The 17,460-nt window shown below is 45.5% G+C and overlaps 1 protein-coding gene across 1 annotated transcript in view; it reads right to left on the reverse strand.

Annotated features, from left to right (window-relative positions):
* ENTREP1 (endosomal transmembrane epsin interactor 1) overlaps positions 1–17,460 on the reverse strand; it is a 180,578-nt gene that overhangs the window by 149,181 nt on the left and 13,937 nt on the right. The window lies entirely within an intron of this gene.

The raw sequence follows: 17,460 nt of genomic DNA on the forward strand, positions 1-17,460 counted from the left end.
CTGGGATCAGCCCCCTGGATGGGAAAGAAGTGTTCAGACTCTCCCCCTAAAACATTTGCTGAAGAATGTTCCAGAAACCCAGTCTCCAGCCTGGCTGTAGGGTTGCGTATTAAGGATGTCCCCTGCAGAGAGGAACAAACACATGATCCCACCAGACGCAAGTCAGAAATGATAATGTAGGCCTTATGTATACATAAGATCCAGAATGCACATCTTCCTCTGCATACTGACACTGAATGGAAACATTGATTCGTGAGGCTGAACACTTTCTAGGAGATGTTTTTGCACTTTAAACTGACGAGCAAGTAAATCTCTAATAAGCACAACAATAATATTAACGTTATCGGTGCTCCGTGCTGGAAATGTCCGTGGCCAGCTCCTCACAGGAGCAAATTGTCTATGTTAAGAAATTAGAAAATACTAATTTGAAAGAATTCTCATGAACATATGATATTATTCCCTTTAGATATGGATATGGCACAACAAGGGGGCAGCATCGGAAAAGAAGAGGAGGCAAGCTGCATCAGAAACAACAGAAAAGAGAAAAACAAGGCACGACAACAGAGACAAATAACAAGGAGGAAGGAAATTAACTAGTGGTAAATATATCTACCAAAATACTTACGGAGCCACAAATAGCGTTTTTTAATAAGGGATTAATATTTAGCCCGAGTAAGCTTGTGGATTGGTTCTAATTGGAATTAGATCTTCAAATTTTTTTTTACAAAGATTAAAGCGAAAAATTGGTTTATCAATAATACTATTACTTCAAAACCCTGTACAAGTGAGATTATGGTAATTTACAACAGACATTGTTGGTTAAAAAGCTCCAACGAAGTATAAATCCGCACAGTGGGGAAGCTAACTCAGTGCACAGGTATTGCATGAACCGATACTGCAGGCATATATACAGCAGTAAGTGCTCCGTGAGCCGGGGTGCCACTCCAAAGAAAATAGCTACAATGGTTACAAAAATTGAAAGAAACGGATGGCACTCACCGGTTAAAAAAGTTTTCTTTATTTCAATACTTTAAAACATCGGAGTCAGGAGGATGGGAGCAGGAGTGGAATGGACGACAGCCGTTTCGCGCTGCAGTGGCGCTTCTACTGGTCATAGTGTGCTGCTCCCATCCTCCCAACGCCGATGTTTTAAAGTATTGGAATAAAGAAAACTTTTTTAACCGGTGAGTGCCATCCGTTTCTTTCAATTTTTGTATCCATTGTTGGTTAAAAAAGATACTTTTACACCACCAGTTAATATACCAGTGATAGAGGCATTTATTGAAGCAGTATATCAAGATGTAGAGATATTAAATAATGGTATGAGTAAATGTCTTAAACACCGGAACTTAAGAACTGAGGAATCAAAGGCACTTTTTGAACTTGTCCATGATAATGACATTATAATCAGAATTCCCCCATTATTCTCGTACAGAAAGGGAAAAAAATATAAAAGGACACATTAATACAATCGGATATTGGTTCATTTACCTTACCTTCATCAGTTAATTTACCTTAACTTTATCTTACCTCTCTTGTGTGCATTAACTCGGTATGTTACCCAGATTTCCAAATTTTGTGCTAAATCTTACCTCTCCTGTGTGCATTAACTCTGTATATTTTTTAAACTGATCATTGGTATACCATTAGGAAGAAAGGAATGGACCTTCCAGTGTCTAAACATTTTACAGAGGCAGGTCATACAGAAAAACAATTCAAATTCAGAATAGATGTAGTGACCCCCCAAAGAAGAAGTGAAGATAGGGAAAAGTTAGAGTGGATTCACAGGTTGAACACGCTTAAATCGAACCGTTTGAATGTGGAATTTGAGGTAAGTTCAATAATATAAGTACCGTATATATTCGAGTATAAGCCGACCGGAGTATAAGCCGAGACCCATAATTTTGACACAAAAAACTGGGAAAACTTAATGACTCGAGTATAAGCCTAGGTTGGATAATGCAGCAGCTACCGGTAAATTTCAAAAATAAAAACAGGTACCAATAAAAGTAAAATTAATTGAGATATCAGGTTAAGTGTTTTTGAATATCCATATTGAATCAGGAGCCCCATATAATGCTCCAAATAGTTCATGATGGGTCCCATAAGATGCTTCATACAGTTCATGATCGGCCCCATAAGATGCTCCATATTAAAATATGCCCCATATAAGGCTGCAAAAAGGTTAATAATGGCTCCATAAGATGCTCCATAGAGACATTTGCCCCATACAATGCTGCACAAATGTTGATTATGGCCCCATAAGATGCTCCATAAAGATATTTGCCACATATAATGCTGCATAAAAGTTGATTATTGCCCCTTAAGATGATCCATAGAAAACATTTGCCCCATATAATGCTGCATAAAAGTTGATTATTGCCCCTTAAAGGGAACCTGTCACCTGAATTTGGCGGGACCAGTTTTGGGTCATATGGGCGGGGTTTTCGGGTGTTTGATTCACCCTTTCCTTACCCGCTGGCTGCAGGCTGGCCGCAATATTGGATTGAAGTTCATTCTCTGTCCTCCGGAGTACACGCCAGCGCAAGGCAATATTGCCTTGCGCAGGCGTGTACTCGGGAGGACAGAGAATGAACTTCAATCCAATATTGCGGCCAGCATTCAGCCAGCGGGTAAGGAAAGGGTGAATCAAACACCCGAAAACCCCACCCATATGACCCAAAACTTGTCCCGCCAAATTCAGGTGACAGGTTCCCTTTAAGATGCTCCATAGGAAATTTGCCCCATATAATGCTTGATCACCCTATTTGGTCTAACCTATACACAATAGCCGAAACGAAGAGATCCAGAGCTAGATAAGATCAACAAAGCTTTATTAAAGACAAATATATATTAGTGCATTTGTGCACAAACACCCTAACATAAGGTGAGAGGCTGAATAGTAATATATACATTATGAAAATAACAATACTAGTAAAAACCACTGCAAAGTAATACATATATCCTCATGTACTGTCTGGTACAATTCCAGCTGCCTAAGCATACATAAAGTGCATCAAATATATATAACCAGAGACAGTACTGATAACTACCTGCAGCAAGTTCAGCGTCCCACCTCACCCCCTATGGGAGTGGAGTCGCGTCCATATTCATTACTGTAATGAGCGGTACCATGTGACCGCTCAATACAGGAAGAAGCTATCAGCGCCCGGAGAATCAGGGACGTGCAGGGACTGCGCCAGCAACAGGTGAGTATGATTAGACAGCTGCCGCTCCTCCTCCCCTGCCGACCCCTGGGAATGACTCGAGTATAAGCCGAGAGGGGCAATTTCAGCCTAAAAAAATGGGCTGAAATTCTCGGCTTATACTCGAGTATATACGGTAGATTACAGAAATTCTTCTCCAATGCTCAGTGATATATGAAATTTTAAGTGTTTTTTTTTATTGTTTAAATGCTTTCTAGCAATATTTTAATTCTTTATTGTTTTTCCTATTTACAGATCACTATATGCACAATACTGTTTGGAGAGGATGACTCAATAATATGATGCATGGAAATTATTAATATTTCTCTGCAAAGGGAAGAAAATATTTTAATCCTACAGGGTGGGCCATTTATATGGATACACCTAAATAAAATGACAATGGTTGATGATATCAACAACCATCATGATGATGTGTTGCCCTCTTTATGCACTGAAGATGGCAAGTTCCCTGAGTTTTTCCAGCAAAATGGTGCACCACAACATTATGGGTGTCAGGCCCGAGCATTCCTACATGAACAGCTTCCTGGAAAGTGGAGTGGTCATCGTGGGCCAGTTGAATGGCCACCAAGTTCTCCCGATCTGACCCTTAGACTTTTATCTTTGGGGTCATTTGAAGGCAATTGTCTATGCTGTGAAGATACGAGATGTGCAGAATCTGAAACAACGGATACTGGAAGCCTGTGCTAGCCTTTCTTCTGCGGTGTTGCTATCAGTGTATCAAGAGTAGGAGAAGAGGGTTGCATTGACAATCCAACACAATGGGCAGCACTTTGAACACATTTTATAAGTGGTCATAAACTTGAGAATAACTCATTAAAGAATAAAGTTACGTTAAAACAAAGCCACCATTGTTTTTCTTGTGAAATTCTCAATAAGTTTGATGTCACATGACCCTCTTCCCATTGGAAAAAATAAAGTTGGATCCAAAATGGCAGACTTCAATATGGCCGCCATGGTCACCACCCATCTTGAAAAGTTTCCCCCCTCCCATATACTAATGTGCCACAAACAGGAAGTTGATATCACCAACCATTCCCATTTTATTTAGGTGCATCCATATAAATGGCCCACCCTTTATATTAAACTGATTATAGTATCTGACTTTCGAACCTGCAGTTACATTAATATATTAATAGAATAAGGATTTCTCTGTTTTCTATGTCTCTAATAACAAGAAGGGGAGGTCTTATGTTAACCTGGTACACTGTATAGGGTATGGAAGGAGGACATGGTCTGTAAAGACGTATATCACCCGAGTCTCGCTAATGCATGTCTATTGGTGTGAGAAAAAATCGGACACAGCATGGACCATCAGTGTGACTTGTGGGAAATACGCAACCATTTTCCTCATTTCAGCCCATTGAGCCATAAAATTAAATGGTGAAAAGCAGTGAGAAATGTAAAGCCATACGTGTATCATACGGATGTCATACGGATACATAGGTGCGAGATATAACATCATCGAATTGCAAAGGGATTACACACGGATGACCATACGGAGAACACTCGTGCGACTCTCGGCCGAGAGACTTGGACCGATTTTTCTTACGGTAAGTGTGACCATAGCCTAAGTAATAAAATAGGTCATATTCACCTTACTCATCCACTATTTTTCCCATCCAGACACTTCCTAGGTCCACCTCCAAATACCTGGAGGAGGTCATAAAGCAACAGTTCTTACTTGTTTTGAATGTCAGTTTCATCCAAAGGAAGTGAGGGTGAAGTTACCCATTAGTGGCCATTAATGGACTGCAGATCTCATATGACGTAACATCACGAGAGCACTGAGAGGCCCGGCATCGAAGGCTGTTTTTATCTTATTTGTAAGAATATAGTCATTGAGAAGGGGTTGTCAAAGTAGTGGACAACCCATGTGAAGGTGTGTCATGTCACACATAAAAACAACAACGAATACCCAAAAATGTGGAAGAACATACAAAACTCTGGAACTGTGAAAACTCACCATGAAAAAGAGTATAAGTATCATGTAAAATTAATTTTAATCTTTATTTTCTAATTTGTTTTAAAAAATATGATCATACAAAGTATACAAATATAGTATAAGAGGCTGCAATGCCATATATTAGTCACAGGAGACCATATCATATATTTTGCCCTAGTAAAATCCCATAACATGTCCAGTAAGCTGAAATATTCATAGTTTAACCCCTTCATAACCGTGGGATTTTTAGTTTTTCCGTGTTCGTTTTTCACTCCCCTCCTTCCCAGAGCCATAACTTTTTTATTTTTCCGTCAATTTGGCCATGTGAGGGCTTATTTTTTGCGGGACGAGTTGTACTTTTGAACGACATCATTGGTTTTACCATGTCGTGTACTAGAAAACGGGAAAAAAATTCCAAGTGCGGTGAAATTGCAAAAAAAGTGCAATCCCACACTTGTTTTTTGCTTGGCTTTTTTGCTAGGTTCACTAAATGCTAAAACTGACCTGCCATTATGATTCTCCAGGTCATTTCGAGTTCATAGACACCTAACATGACTAGGTTATTTTTTAACTAAGTGGTGAAAAAAAATTCCAAACTTTGCTAAAAAAAAAAAATTGTGCCATTTTCCGATACTCGTAGCGTCTCCATTTTTCATGATCTGGGGTCGGTTGAGGGCTTATTTTTTGCGTGCCGAGCTGGCATTTTTAATGATTCCAATTCGGTGCAGATACTGTCTTTTGATCGCCCGTTATTGCATTTTAATGCAATGTCGCTGCGACCAAAAAAACGTAATTCTGGCGTTTCGATTTTTTTTCTCGTTACGCCGTTTAGCGATCAGGTTAATGCTTTTTTTTATTGATAGATCGGGCGATTCTGAACGTGGCGATACCAAATATGTGTAGATTTGATTTTTTTTTATTGATTTATTTTGATTGGGGCGAAAGGGGGTGATTTAAACTTTTATATTTTTTTATTTTTTTCACATTTTTTTTAACTTTTTTTTTTTAACTTTTGCCATGCTTCAATAGCCTCCATGGGAGGCTAGAAGCAGGCACCACTCGATCGGCTCTGCTACATAGCAGCGATCATCAGATCGCTGCTATGCAGCAGAAATGCAGGTGTGCTGTGAGCGCCGACCACAGGGTGGCGCTCACAGCTGCCGGAGATCAGTAACGATAGAGGTCTCAAGGACCTCTATGGTTACCATTCTGAAGCATCGCCGACCTCTGATCATGTGACGGGGGTCGGCGATGACGTCATTTCCGGCCGCCCGGCTGGATGCGGTAGTTAAATGCCGCTGTCTGCGTTTGACAGCGGCATTTAACTAGTTAATAGCGGCAGGTGAATCGCGATTTCACCCGCCGCTATTGCGGGCACATGTCAGCTGTCCAAAACAGCTGACATGTCCCGGCTTTGATGCGGGCTCACCGCGGAGCCCTGCATCAAAGCAGGGGATCTGACATCGGACGTACTATCCCATCCGATGTCAGTAAGGGGTTAAACATTAATCAAATGCAAACAGATGCATATAGCATAAAGTGCTGCTTAATAGCGTGCATATACAGTACAATACGATAATAATGAATGGACTTACATGGGTAAATAGGGTATAGTGAAGGCAGGGCTGCCACTAGAAATTGCGGGCCCCACACTGGCAAAATTTTCGGGGCCCCCTTGAGACTCCGCCCAGGCTCCACCCCTCAAACTGTCCACAGCCCCACCACTCTCTATTGGAAAAACTCCACTTCTCACCAATCACACAATAACAGTTCCCATCATTAGGTCACACATATAACCAGCAGCCTTTGTTTTGGCCAAAAGATTTTTTAAGCCGCCACCACGACACGATAGACTCTTTTGGCTGGGCCCTACTCTACTCTAAACTATTAAATATTTGGTAAAATATGCAAAAAAATGTAGGTGTATTTTTTAATTTTTAAAATGACCAATAATATCACACACAAGGGACAAATACCACCGTACCATGACCAGACACCATATTACCACCACATAGTGACCTATAATACCACATATAAAGAACAAATACTGCCACACCATGTCCAGACCACATATTAAAAACCACAGTGACCGAATAATATCACATACAAGATACAAATACCACCGCACCATGACCAGACCACACATGATCACTGGTGACATTGTACACAGGACTGCTGTATATACTATACAGTGTCTAGGTAACATGCTCACCAGTGATGCCTCTAGGTGAAGTCTTTCATCTTCATCCAGCACAGACCACCATCACTTCTTCCAGCCAGGGCTCGTCTCTGAAGGAAATAACACAGCTAGAGTACCGCTTGCAGAACACATTACTTATTTTTTCCCAACTTCTACACTACACCAAATGAAGAAAAAAGGTGACATAGGTTCGCTCTGCACAGTAACAGGACCGCCTCCCCATTTAAAACAGTATACTCAAAAAATAAAATAAATACATCACTGCAGTAATAATATCCCTTAATTAGCCCGTATGGTAATAATATCCCCCATCCTGGCCCTTGTGTGTCTCATTCCTGGCTCCAGCCATATGTCCTCCCATCCCGCCCTAATGAGTATCCATTTTGCCCCCATGTGATGTCCCAATTCTGCCCCATATGTTACATGATCCTGCCACAACTGTCCCATGAACCTGCCCCATCTGTCTCCATCCTGACCCATGATTCTGCCCCATCTATCTCCATTCCGCGTGATCTGTCTCTATTCTGCACCATGTTTCCAATCATGCCCCCTGTGTCTCCAATCCTGCCCCCATCTTTCACCCTGCCACCATGTCTCCAATCCTGTCCCTATATCTTTCATTCTGCCATCTCCAATCATGCCCCCTGTGTCTCCAATCATGCCCCCTGTGTCTCCATTTTTGCCCTGTGTCTCCAAACGTGCACTGTGTCTCCATTCTTGCCCCATGTCTCCATTCTTGCCCCGTGTCTCCATTCTTGCCCCGTGTCTCCATTCTTGCCCAGTGTCTTCAATCTTGCCCCGTGTCTCCATTCTTGCCCCATGTCTCCATTCTTGCTCCATGTCTCCATTCTTGCCCCATGTCTCCATTCTGCCCCGTGTCTCCATTCTGCCCCCGTGTCTCCGATCCTGCCCTGTGTCTCCATTTTGCCCCATGTCTCCAATCCTGCCCCGTGTCTACAATAACATCTCGATATATTTCACCCTGCCCTGTCTCCTTTCTGCCCCGTCTCTATTCTGCCCCCCGGCAGGATGGACACTTGTCTCCATCCTGCCGGCTTGCCGCTTTCAATTAATAAAAAAACAAAAACAAAAACCCTTTCCTCTTACCTTGCCGTGCTCCTGCGGCGAGCGATTTTCACCCAAGGCTGAAAGCGTGCACTCGTCGGTAAATGACGATGACATCAGATGCTGGCGACGTGCGCGCTGACGTCAGCTGCCAGCCTCCTATTGGCTGGAGGCTTTAACTATTGCCATGTGGGTGGGCCCGCACGGCAATGGAGTGTAACTGAACCCTGCATCTCGGATGGGCCCCCTTTGCTGACCGGGTCCCATACGCCAGTCAGTGCACTAATGCCCTGATGGCAGCCCTGAGTGAAGGTACTCCCACCGTCCCAACACATGTTTTGTGTGGTCACTTCCTAAGAAGGCGTGTCACACACATACCCTGCTGTTACATTTAACAAGGACCTTTCACCAATTTTAGCATAATAAACTGGCAAAATCATGGGATAGTGGTAGCAGAGCCGACTAATATATCTGATTTATTTTATAATTTCCCCTCTCTGTTGTGGAGATATTAGTATATAAAGTGTAGGTTATAATTTATGTTAAGTCTATGTTGGAGTTTCCTGAGATTTTTCACTGGGGCCATGTACTTCTTCCCCTGTATGAGGTTGACCAATCATAAGCAGGTAGCAACATTTCATGAAAAAAACCACCCGCCCACAAAGTAGAGCAGTTTGCTCAGTGTGAAACATGTAAGGACAGTCTAGTTTTCTCACCAGTCTCGCTGTAGAGCTGTGTTTGATTACAAACAGTAGAGCAGAGAGACATGTGCCGTACTAGTACTGCTCTGTGGGAACTGCGTTCCCGCAAACCGCAGTACTAGTATGGCGCTGCTATTTCCGGTCACCGCGCTGTGATCTGGCGAGCATGGCTGCTGTTCCTGATAGCAGATCATCCTGGCACGTCACCACATGGGACTGATCCGCCCCCCGCGTCATCGATCACTGTGATTGTCTGAACTCTCACCAGCCAATCACAGCAAAGTTAGCAATAAAGTTGTTGGAATAAACAAGCATGTGACAGGCTGTGATCTGTGCTCTGTGACTTAGCACCAATCACAGCCGTCACAGTGGGTGATCACCACATTACCTCACCTGATTAACCCCTATGGCGCTGACAGGCTGAATAATAGCTTCTAGCCAATCAGCGCCAAAGGGGTTACTCTAAAATTGCGATCACCGCCCTGCACGCCATCTTTTCCTCAGATTTGGCATGCAGAGCGGTTCTCCAGCCCCTCTGTGTCACCAGAGAGAGAGAATCCATTGATGGCCAGTGCGATCAACCTGGCAATCTCATGCCCTCCTGTGCTGTGTGCTGCTCCATTGAAATCTCCTGCAATCTGTGCTGTGATCTGTCTGCTGTGTGACTCCTGTGATCACAGCAGCAGCATCTCTGCTACCCCTTTCCCAGTCCCCATCCCTGTTCCAGTACCCCCTCCCCCAATTGAATTTGTAGCGCACTTATTTTGCGCATTTTTCCTGTGCGCTGTGTCCCACACTTGTGCTCTTCTTGTGTCCGCAGCTCTATGGTCAGTATCGCTGCTGATCAGAGACTGCGCCACGGGAATTTTTCCTTTTTTAGCTAGCTAGTGTAATGGACTTCGCAGTCTAAAGGTACCTTCACACGAAACGACTTTACAACGAGAACGACAACGATCTGTGACGTTGCAGCGTCCTGGTTAGCGATATCGTTGTGTTTGACACGCCGCAGCGATCTGGATCCTGCTGTGATATCGCTGGTCGTTGATTAAAGTTCAGAACTTTCTTTGGTCGTCAGATCGGCGTGTATCGTCGTGTTTGACAGCAAAAGCAACGATGCCAGCAATGTTAAACATGGAGCTAACGACCTGTGAGAACGATAAGTGCGTCACCGCTACGTCACTGGATCGCTCCTGCGTCGTTCTGGAGCTGCTGTGTTTGACATCTCTCCAGCGATGTAAACAGCGACGCTGCAGCGATCAGATCGTTGTCGTTCTCGTTGTAAAGTCGTTTCGTGTGAAGGTACCTTAAGTGACGTCTGAATTTTTTTTTTCTAGAAAAAAATAATAATTGTAGTCAGTACAGTGTAGTATTAGACATAGCAAAACAGCATAGCCGGCGTCAGTGTTTGGTGACGTCCCCTTTCCCAGTCCCCCCTCCCCCCTCCAATTGAATTTTTAGCGCACTTTTTTGCACTTTTTTTGTGTGTCCGGCACCCTGCGCAGAGCATTTGTGCTCTTCCTGTGTCCGCAGTTTTTTCATTAGCATCGCTGCTGATCAGAGACTGCACCACGGGAATTTTTCTTTTTTTAGCCAATTAGCGTAGTGGACTTCGCAGTCTAAGCGACGCCCGATTTTTTTAAAATAATAATAATAATAATCGTAGTTAGTACAATGAAATTTTAGACACAGCAAAGTAGCATAGCCGGCGTCAGTGTTTGGTGACGTCCCCCCCATCCCTGTTCCAGTACCCCCCATCCAATTGAATTTTTAGCTCACTTTTTTGCGCTTTTTTAGTGTGCGTGGCATCCTGTGCAGAGCATTTGTGATCTTCCTGTGTCTGAAGAGCTCTAATCAGTATCGCTGCTGATGAGACTACGCCACTGGAATTTTTCTTTTTTTAATTAGTGTAGCGGACATCACAGTCTAAGCGATGTCCGATTTTTTTTTTTTAGAAAAAAATAGTAGTAGTTGGTACAGCGTAGTTTTAGACGTAGCAAGGTAGCATAGCCGGCGTCACATCGTTAGTAACGACCGATCTTTTAGAGAAAAAATAAAAAGTACAGCGTAGTTTTAGTGGTAGCATGTTAGCATAGCTCCCAACCGTCCCTAATTCTGCGGGACTGTCCCGATTTTCAGGCTTTGCCCCGTGGTCGTGCATGGGACTCTGCTTCTCCCGCAGACTGCAGGAGAAGCAGCCGACACGCCCCCTTGCATGAGGCCACGCCCCTTCCCCTGCAGTCTGTTTATCTTTCAGTGTGCGTGGTACAGCTCAGAGGGAGAGAGAGGGGACATGTTTGAGGTACATGTCACGGAGGGTGTGTGTGTGTAGGTGCTGAAATCTTTGCCTGCATTGTAAGCAGAGCTGCTGGGAGTGGGACACATCTACAGCCGGGAGCCCCGCCTGTACACTGGCATCTAACACCAGGGCTCTTACCTGCCGGACACAGCCTGGGCATCAATGTAAGCAGCAGTGGTGCTAATGCCTGGCTTATCCTGCATGGAATGAGTGGGGCTGAGCATGGTGGGATGGACACTGACAGCCTCCTCTGTTACTGGCCTCTGCTGGTGTGATTGCAGATCGATGTATCAGGTATGGAGAAGTCTGTGCAGTTAGCCGTGTGTGTATGAGGTGTATGGAGCGGAGCCGTGTGGTATGAGGTGTATGGAGTGGAGCTAAATGTGTACGAGGTGTACGGAGTGGAGCAGTGTGTGTATGAGGTGTATGGAGCGGAGCCGTGTGTGTATGAGGTGTATGGAGTAGAGCTGTGTGTATACGAGGTGTACGGAGTGGAGCCGTGTGTGTAAGAGGTGTACGGAGAGGAGCTGAATGTGTATGAGGTGTACGGAGCGGAGCCGTGTGTGTATGAGGTGTATGGAGTGGAGCCATGTGTGTACGAGGTGTACGGAGCGGAGCCGTGTGTGTATGAGGTGTATGGAGCGGAGCTGAATGTGTACGAGGTGTACGGAGCGGAGCCGTGTGTGTATAAGGTGCATGGAGCGGAGCTGAATGTGTACGAGGTGTATGGAGCGGAGCTGAATGTGTACGAGGTGCACGGAGCGGAGCCGTGTGTGTATGAGGTGTACGGAGCGGAGCCATGTGTGTATGAGGTGTACGGAGCGGAGCCATGTGTGTATGAGGTGTATGGAGAGGAGCCATGTGTGTATTAAGTGTATGGAGCGGAGCCGTGTGTGTATGAGGTGTATGGAGCGGAGCTAAATGTGTACGAGGTGTATGGAGCGGAGCTGAAGGTGTACGAGGTGTACGGAGCGGAGCCGTGTGTGTATGAGGTGTATGGAGCGGAGCCATGTGTGTACGAGGTGTACGGAGTGGAGCCGTGTGTGTAAGAGCTGTACGGAGAGGAGCTCAATGTGTATGAGGCGTACGGAGCGGAGCCGTGTGTGTATGAGGTGTATGGAGTGGAGCCATGTGTGTACAAGGTGTACGGAGCGGAGCCGTGTGTGTATGAGGTGTATGGAGCGGAGCTGAATGTGTACGAGGTGTACGGAGCGGAGCCGTGTGTGTATAAGGTGCATGGAGCGGAGCTGAATGTGTACGAGGTGTATGGAGCGGAGCTGAATGTGTACGAGGTGCACGGAGCGGAGCCGTGTGTGTATGAGGTGTATGGAGCAGAGCTGAATGTGTACGAGGTGTATGGAGCGGAGCTGTGTGTGTATGAGGTGTACGGAACGGAGCCATGTGTGTATGAGGTGTACGGAGCGGAGCCATGTGTGTATGAGGTGTATGGAGAGGAGCCGTGTGTGTATTAAGTGTATGGAGCGGAGCCGTGTGTGTATGAGGTGTATGGAGCAGAGCTAAATGTGTACGAGGTGTATGGAGCGGAGCTGAAGGTGTATGAGGTGTACGGAGTGGAGCCGTGTGTGTATGAGGTGTATGGAGCGGAGCCATGTGTGTACGAGGTGTACGGAGTGGAGCCGTGTGTGTACGAGGTGTATGGAGCGGAGCTGAATGTGTATGAGGTGTACGGAGCGGAGCCGTGTGTGTATGAGGTGTAGGGAGCGGAGCTAAATGTGTACGAGGTGTATGGAGCGGAGCCGTGTGTGTATGAGGTGTATGGGGCGGAGCCGTGTGTGTATGAGGTGTATGGAGCGTAGCTAAATGTGTACGAGGTGTATGGAGTGGAGCTGTGTGTGTATGAGGTGTATGGAGCGGAGCCGTGTGTGTATGAGGTGTATGGAGTGGAGCTAAATGTGTACGAGGTGTATGGAGCGGAGCTGAATGTGTATGAGGTGTATTGAGCGGAGCTGAATGTGAACGAGGTGTATGGAGCGGAGCCGTGTGTATGAGGTGTATGGAGTGGAGCCGTGTGTGTATGAGGTGTACGGAGCGGAGCCATGTGTGTATGAGGTGTATGGAGAGGAGCCGTGTGTGTATTAAGTGTATGGAGCGGAGCCGTGTGTGTATGAGCTGTATGGAGCAGAGCTAAATGTGTACGAGGTGTATGGAGCGGAGCTGAAGGTGTACGAGGTGTACGGAGTGGAGCCGTGTGTGTATGAGGTGTATGGAGCGGAGCCATGTGTGTACGAGGTGTACGGAGTGGAGCCGTGTGTGTACGAGGTGTATGGAGCGGAGCTGAATGTGTATGAGGTGTACGGAGCGGAGCCGTGTGTGTATGAGGTGTAGGGAGCGGAGCTAAATGTGTACGAGGTGTATGGAGCGGAGCCGTGTGTGTAAGAGGTGTATGGGGCGGAGCCGTGTGTGTATGAGGTGTATGGAGCGGAGCTAAATGTGTACGAGGTGTATGGAGTGGAGCTGTGTGTGTATGAGGTGTATGGAGCGGAGCCGTGTGTGTATGAGGTGTATGGAGTGGAGCTAAATGTGTACGAGGTGTATGGAGCGGAGCTGAATGTGTATGAGGTGTATTGAGCGGAGCTGAATGTGAACGAGGTGTATGGAGCGGAGCCGTGTGTATGAGGTGTATGGAGTGGAGCCGTGTGTGTATGAGGTGTATGGAGTGGAGCTAAATGTGTACGAGGTGTATGGAGCGGAGCTGAATGTGTATGAGGTGTATTGAGCGGAGCTGAATGTGTACGAGGTGTATGGAGCGGAGCCGTGTGTATGAGGTGTATGGAGTGGAGCCGTGTGTGTATGAGGTGTATGGAGTGGAGCTAAATGTGTACGAGGTGTATGGAGCGGAGCTGAATGTGTACGAGGTGTATGGAGCGGAGCTGAATGTGTACGAGGTGTACGGAGCGGAGCTGTGTGTGTATGAGGTGTACGGAGTGGAGCCGTGTGTGTATGAGGTGTATGGAGCGGAGCTAAATGTGTATGAGGTGTATGGAGCGGAGGTGTATGGGGCGGAGCCATGTGTGTATGAGGTGTATGGAGCAGAGCTAAATGTGTACGAGGTGTATGGAGCAGAGCTGTGTGTGTATGAGGTGTATGGAGGGGAGCCGTGTGTGTATGAGGTGTATGGAGTGGAGCTAAATGTGTATGAGGTGTATGAAGCGGAGCTGAATGTGTATGAGATGTGTGGAGCGGAGCCGTGTGTGTATGAGGTGTATGGAGTGGAGCTAAATGTGTACGAGGTGTATGGAGCGGAGCTGAATGTGTACGAGGTGCACGGAGCGGAGACGTGTGTGTATGAGGTGTATGGAGCGGAGCTAAATGTGTACGAGGTGCATGGAGCGGAGCTGAATGTGTACAAGGTGTACAGAGCGGAGCTGTGTGTGTATGAGGTGTATGGAGAGGAGCTAAATGTGTACGAGGTGTATGGAGCAGAGCTAAATGTGTACGAGGTGTATGGAGTGGAGCTGAATGTGTACGAGGTGTACGGAGCAGAGCCGTGTGTGTATGAGGTGTATGGAGTGGAGCCGTGTGTATGGAGCGGAGCCGTTTGTGAAAAGTGTACAGAGTGCAGCCGCGTGTGTAGGAGTAGCTATGTGTAGTCATTATACGGTACGAAGTATCATGTGCGGCCAATATACAGTATGGAGCATCATGTGCAGTCATTATACAGTATGGAGCATTATCTGCGGCCAATATACAGTATGGAGCATCATGTGCAGTCATTACACAGTATGGAGCATCATGTGTGGCTATTATACAGTATGGAGCATCATATGTGGCCATTATACAGTATGGAGCATCATGTGTGGCCATTATACAGTATGGAGCATCATGTGTGGTCATTATACAGTATGGAGCATCATGTGTGGCCATTATACAGTATGGAGCATCATGTGGGGCCATTATACAGTATGGAGCAACATGTGTGGTCATTATACAGTATGGAGCATCATGTGGGGCTATTATACACTATGGAGCATTGTGGGGCCATTATACAGTATGGAGCACTGTGTGGCCATTAAACAGTATTGAGCATCATGTGTGGCCATTATACAGTATGGAGCACTGTGTGGCCATATTTTTTTGTTTATAATTATTCTTTATGAAACAGTGTGATCAGCAGTGCTAAATGGGTGTGGTTGGGACATGGATATGGGTGTGAATAGATATGAATGGGTGTGGTCAGAGGCGTGGCCTAAAATTAGCCACTTTGTTCCTCTTTCCCATCTTCAAAAGTTGGGAGGTATGGTGTTAGTATAGCCGGCGTCAAAGCGTTAGTGACGACCGATCTTGTTTTAGAAAAAAAAAGTACAGAGTACTTTTATAAGTAGGGAGGTAGCTTTTTTTTTTCTTGCATAAAAAGTGCATTAGGGGAGCGTACGTCACATTGTTGGTGATGTCCGTTTTTCTTTTGTAAAAAAGAATTTGCGTCTGGTACATTTATAGGGAGGGCATTAGTGTAGTGAATGTCTGTATTTTTCATGCAAACTTTTTTTTTACATCTGATTTTTCTTTCCATTTTTTTCTTCTACATTTTATCTCTCAACTTTTTTTTCTCTCTGTTTTGTTATAATAAAGAGTATCCTATACACAAGCCCCACACATTACACATGTAAAAGCACCACTTACATACACATCCCCGAGGTATGGAAAAATAAAAAAAAATGGCCCATTCGACAAGAAGGCGCTATTCACCAGGAGGCTTACGACTTCATTGCGTCCGACACGGATTCAAACAGTGAGGAAAGATCCCACATTCCTCTATTCCTCCTCCTCCTCATCTAGTGATGAAGGACCCCTAACAAGGCACCCTAGGACCCAGGCAACTCCTGCAGCAATCGATCCCATATGGATTGCACCCCCGAAAATTATCAGCCCGTCATTCCGGATTTCAGCCGCAGCTCAGGAATCCAGTTTGACACCACTGTGGCCTCACTGAAATTGACTTTTTCAAATTCTTTTTCAGTGATGAAATAATAAATCTTATGGTGGCCCAGACGAACCTGTATGCCCAACAATTTTTCACCCAAAATCCCACGTCATCATACTCCCCCTGTAAATGCAGCAGAGATGATGACATTTTGGGGAATTGTGCTGCATATGGGCATAATAAAAAAAACAGAGCTTCGGCAATACTGGAGTACTGATATTCTCTACAGTACACCGGTATTCCGCATGGCCATGACAAGGATATGATTTGAAGGGATCCAAAGATTTTTGCATTACAGTCATAATGCAGTGTCCTTCCCAAGACGATCCAAACTTTGATCGTCTATATAAAATTCAGCCAGTGGTTAAACACTTCAGGAGAAAATTTGCTGAGGTGTACACACCCCAGAGAAACATCGCTATTGATGAATCTCTCGTTCACTTCAAAGGGAGGCTAAAATTCCGACAATACCTGCCCAGTAAGAGGTCCAGGTACGGAATAAAGTTGTACAAACTGTGCGAGAGTACCTCAGGGTACACCCCCAGATTTAGGGTCTATGAGGGGAAGGACACCTAAATTAACCCCCCTGAACGCCTCCCCCCCCCCCCCCCCTGTCCTGGGGGTGAGTGGGAAAATTGTGTGGGAATTGGTGCATCCACTGCTGGATAAGGGTTATCACCTCTACATTGATAACTTTTACACCAGCGTCCCACTCTTCAAGGCCCACTCTGCCAGAGGTACAACTGCATGTGGCACCGTGCGAAAAAATCAGCGAGGCCTCCCTAAGCCGCTAATTGGGCAAACAGTGAGTAAATGGGATAGCAGAGCCCAATGCAGCGACAACATGCTGGTGGTCAAGTATAAGGACAAAAGGGATGTCCTTGTCTTGACCACCATACACCGTGACAACAGTTCCCTTGTCACTGTTCGTGGGACCACAGCACAAGTCAGAAAGCCAGATTGTATCTTGGATTACAATCGGTACATGGGGGGTGTGGATCTTTCAGATCAGGTCCTCCAACCATACAGTGCCATGCGAAAAGCCAAAGCATGGTACAAAAAATTGGCCGTGCATATTGTACAGATG

This window comes from Ranitomeya variabilis, chromosome 1 (genome assembly GCF_051348905.1).
Source record: "Ranitomeya variabilis isolate aRanVar5 chromosome 1, aRanVar5.hap1, whole genome shotgun sequence".
Taxonomy (NCBI): domain Eukaryota; kingdom Metazoa; phylum Chordata; class Amphibia; order Anura; family Dendrobatidae; genus Ranitomeya; species Ranitomeya variabilis.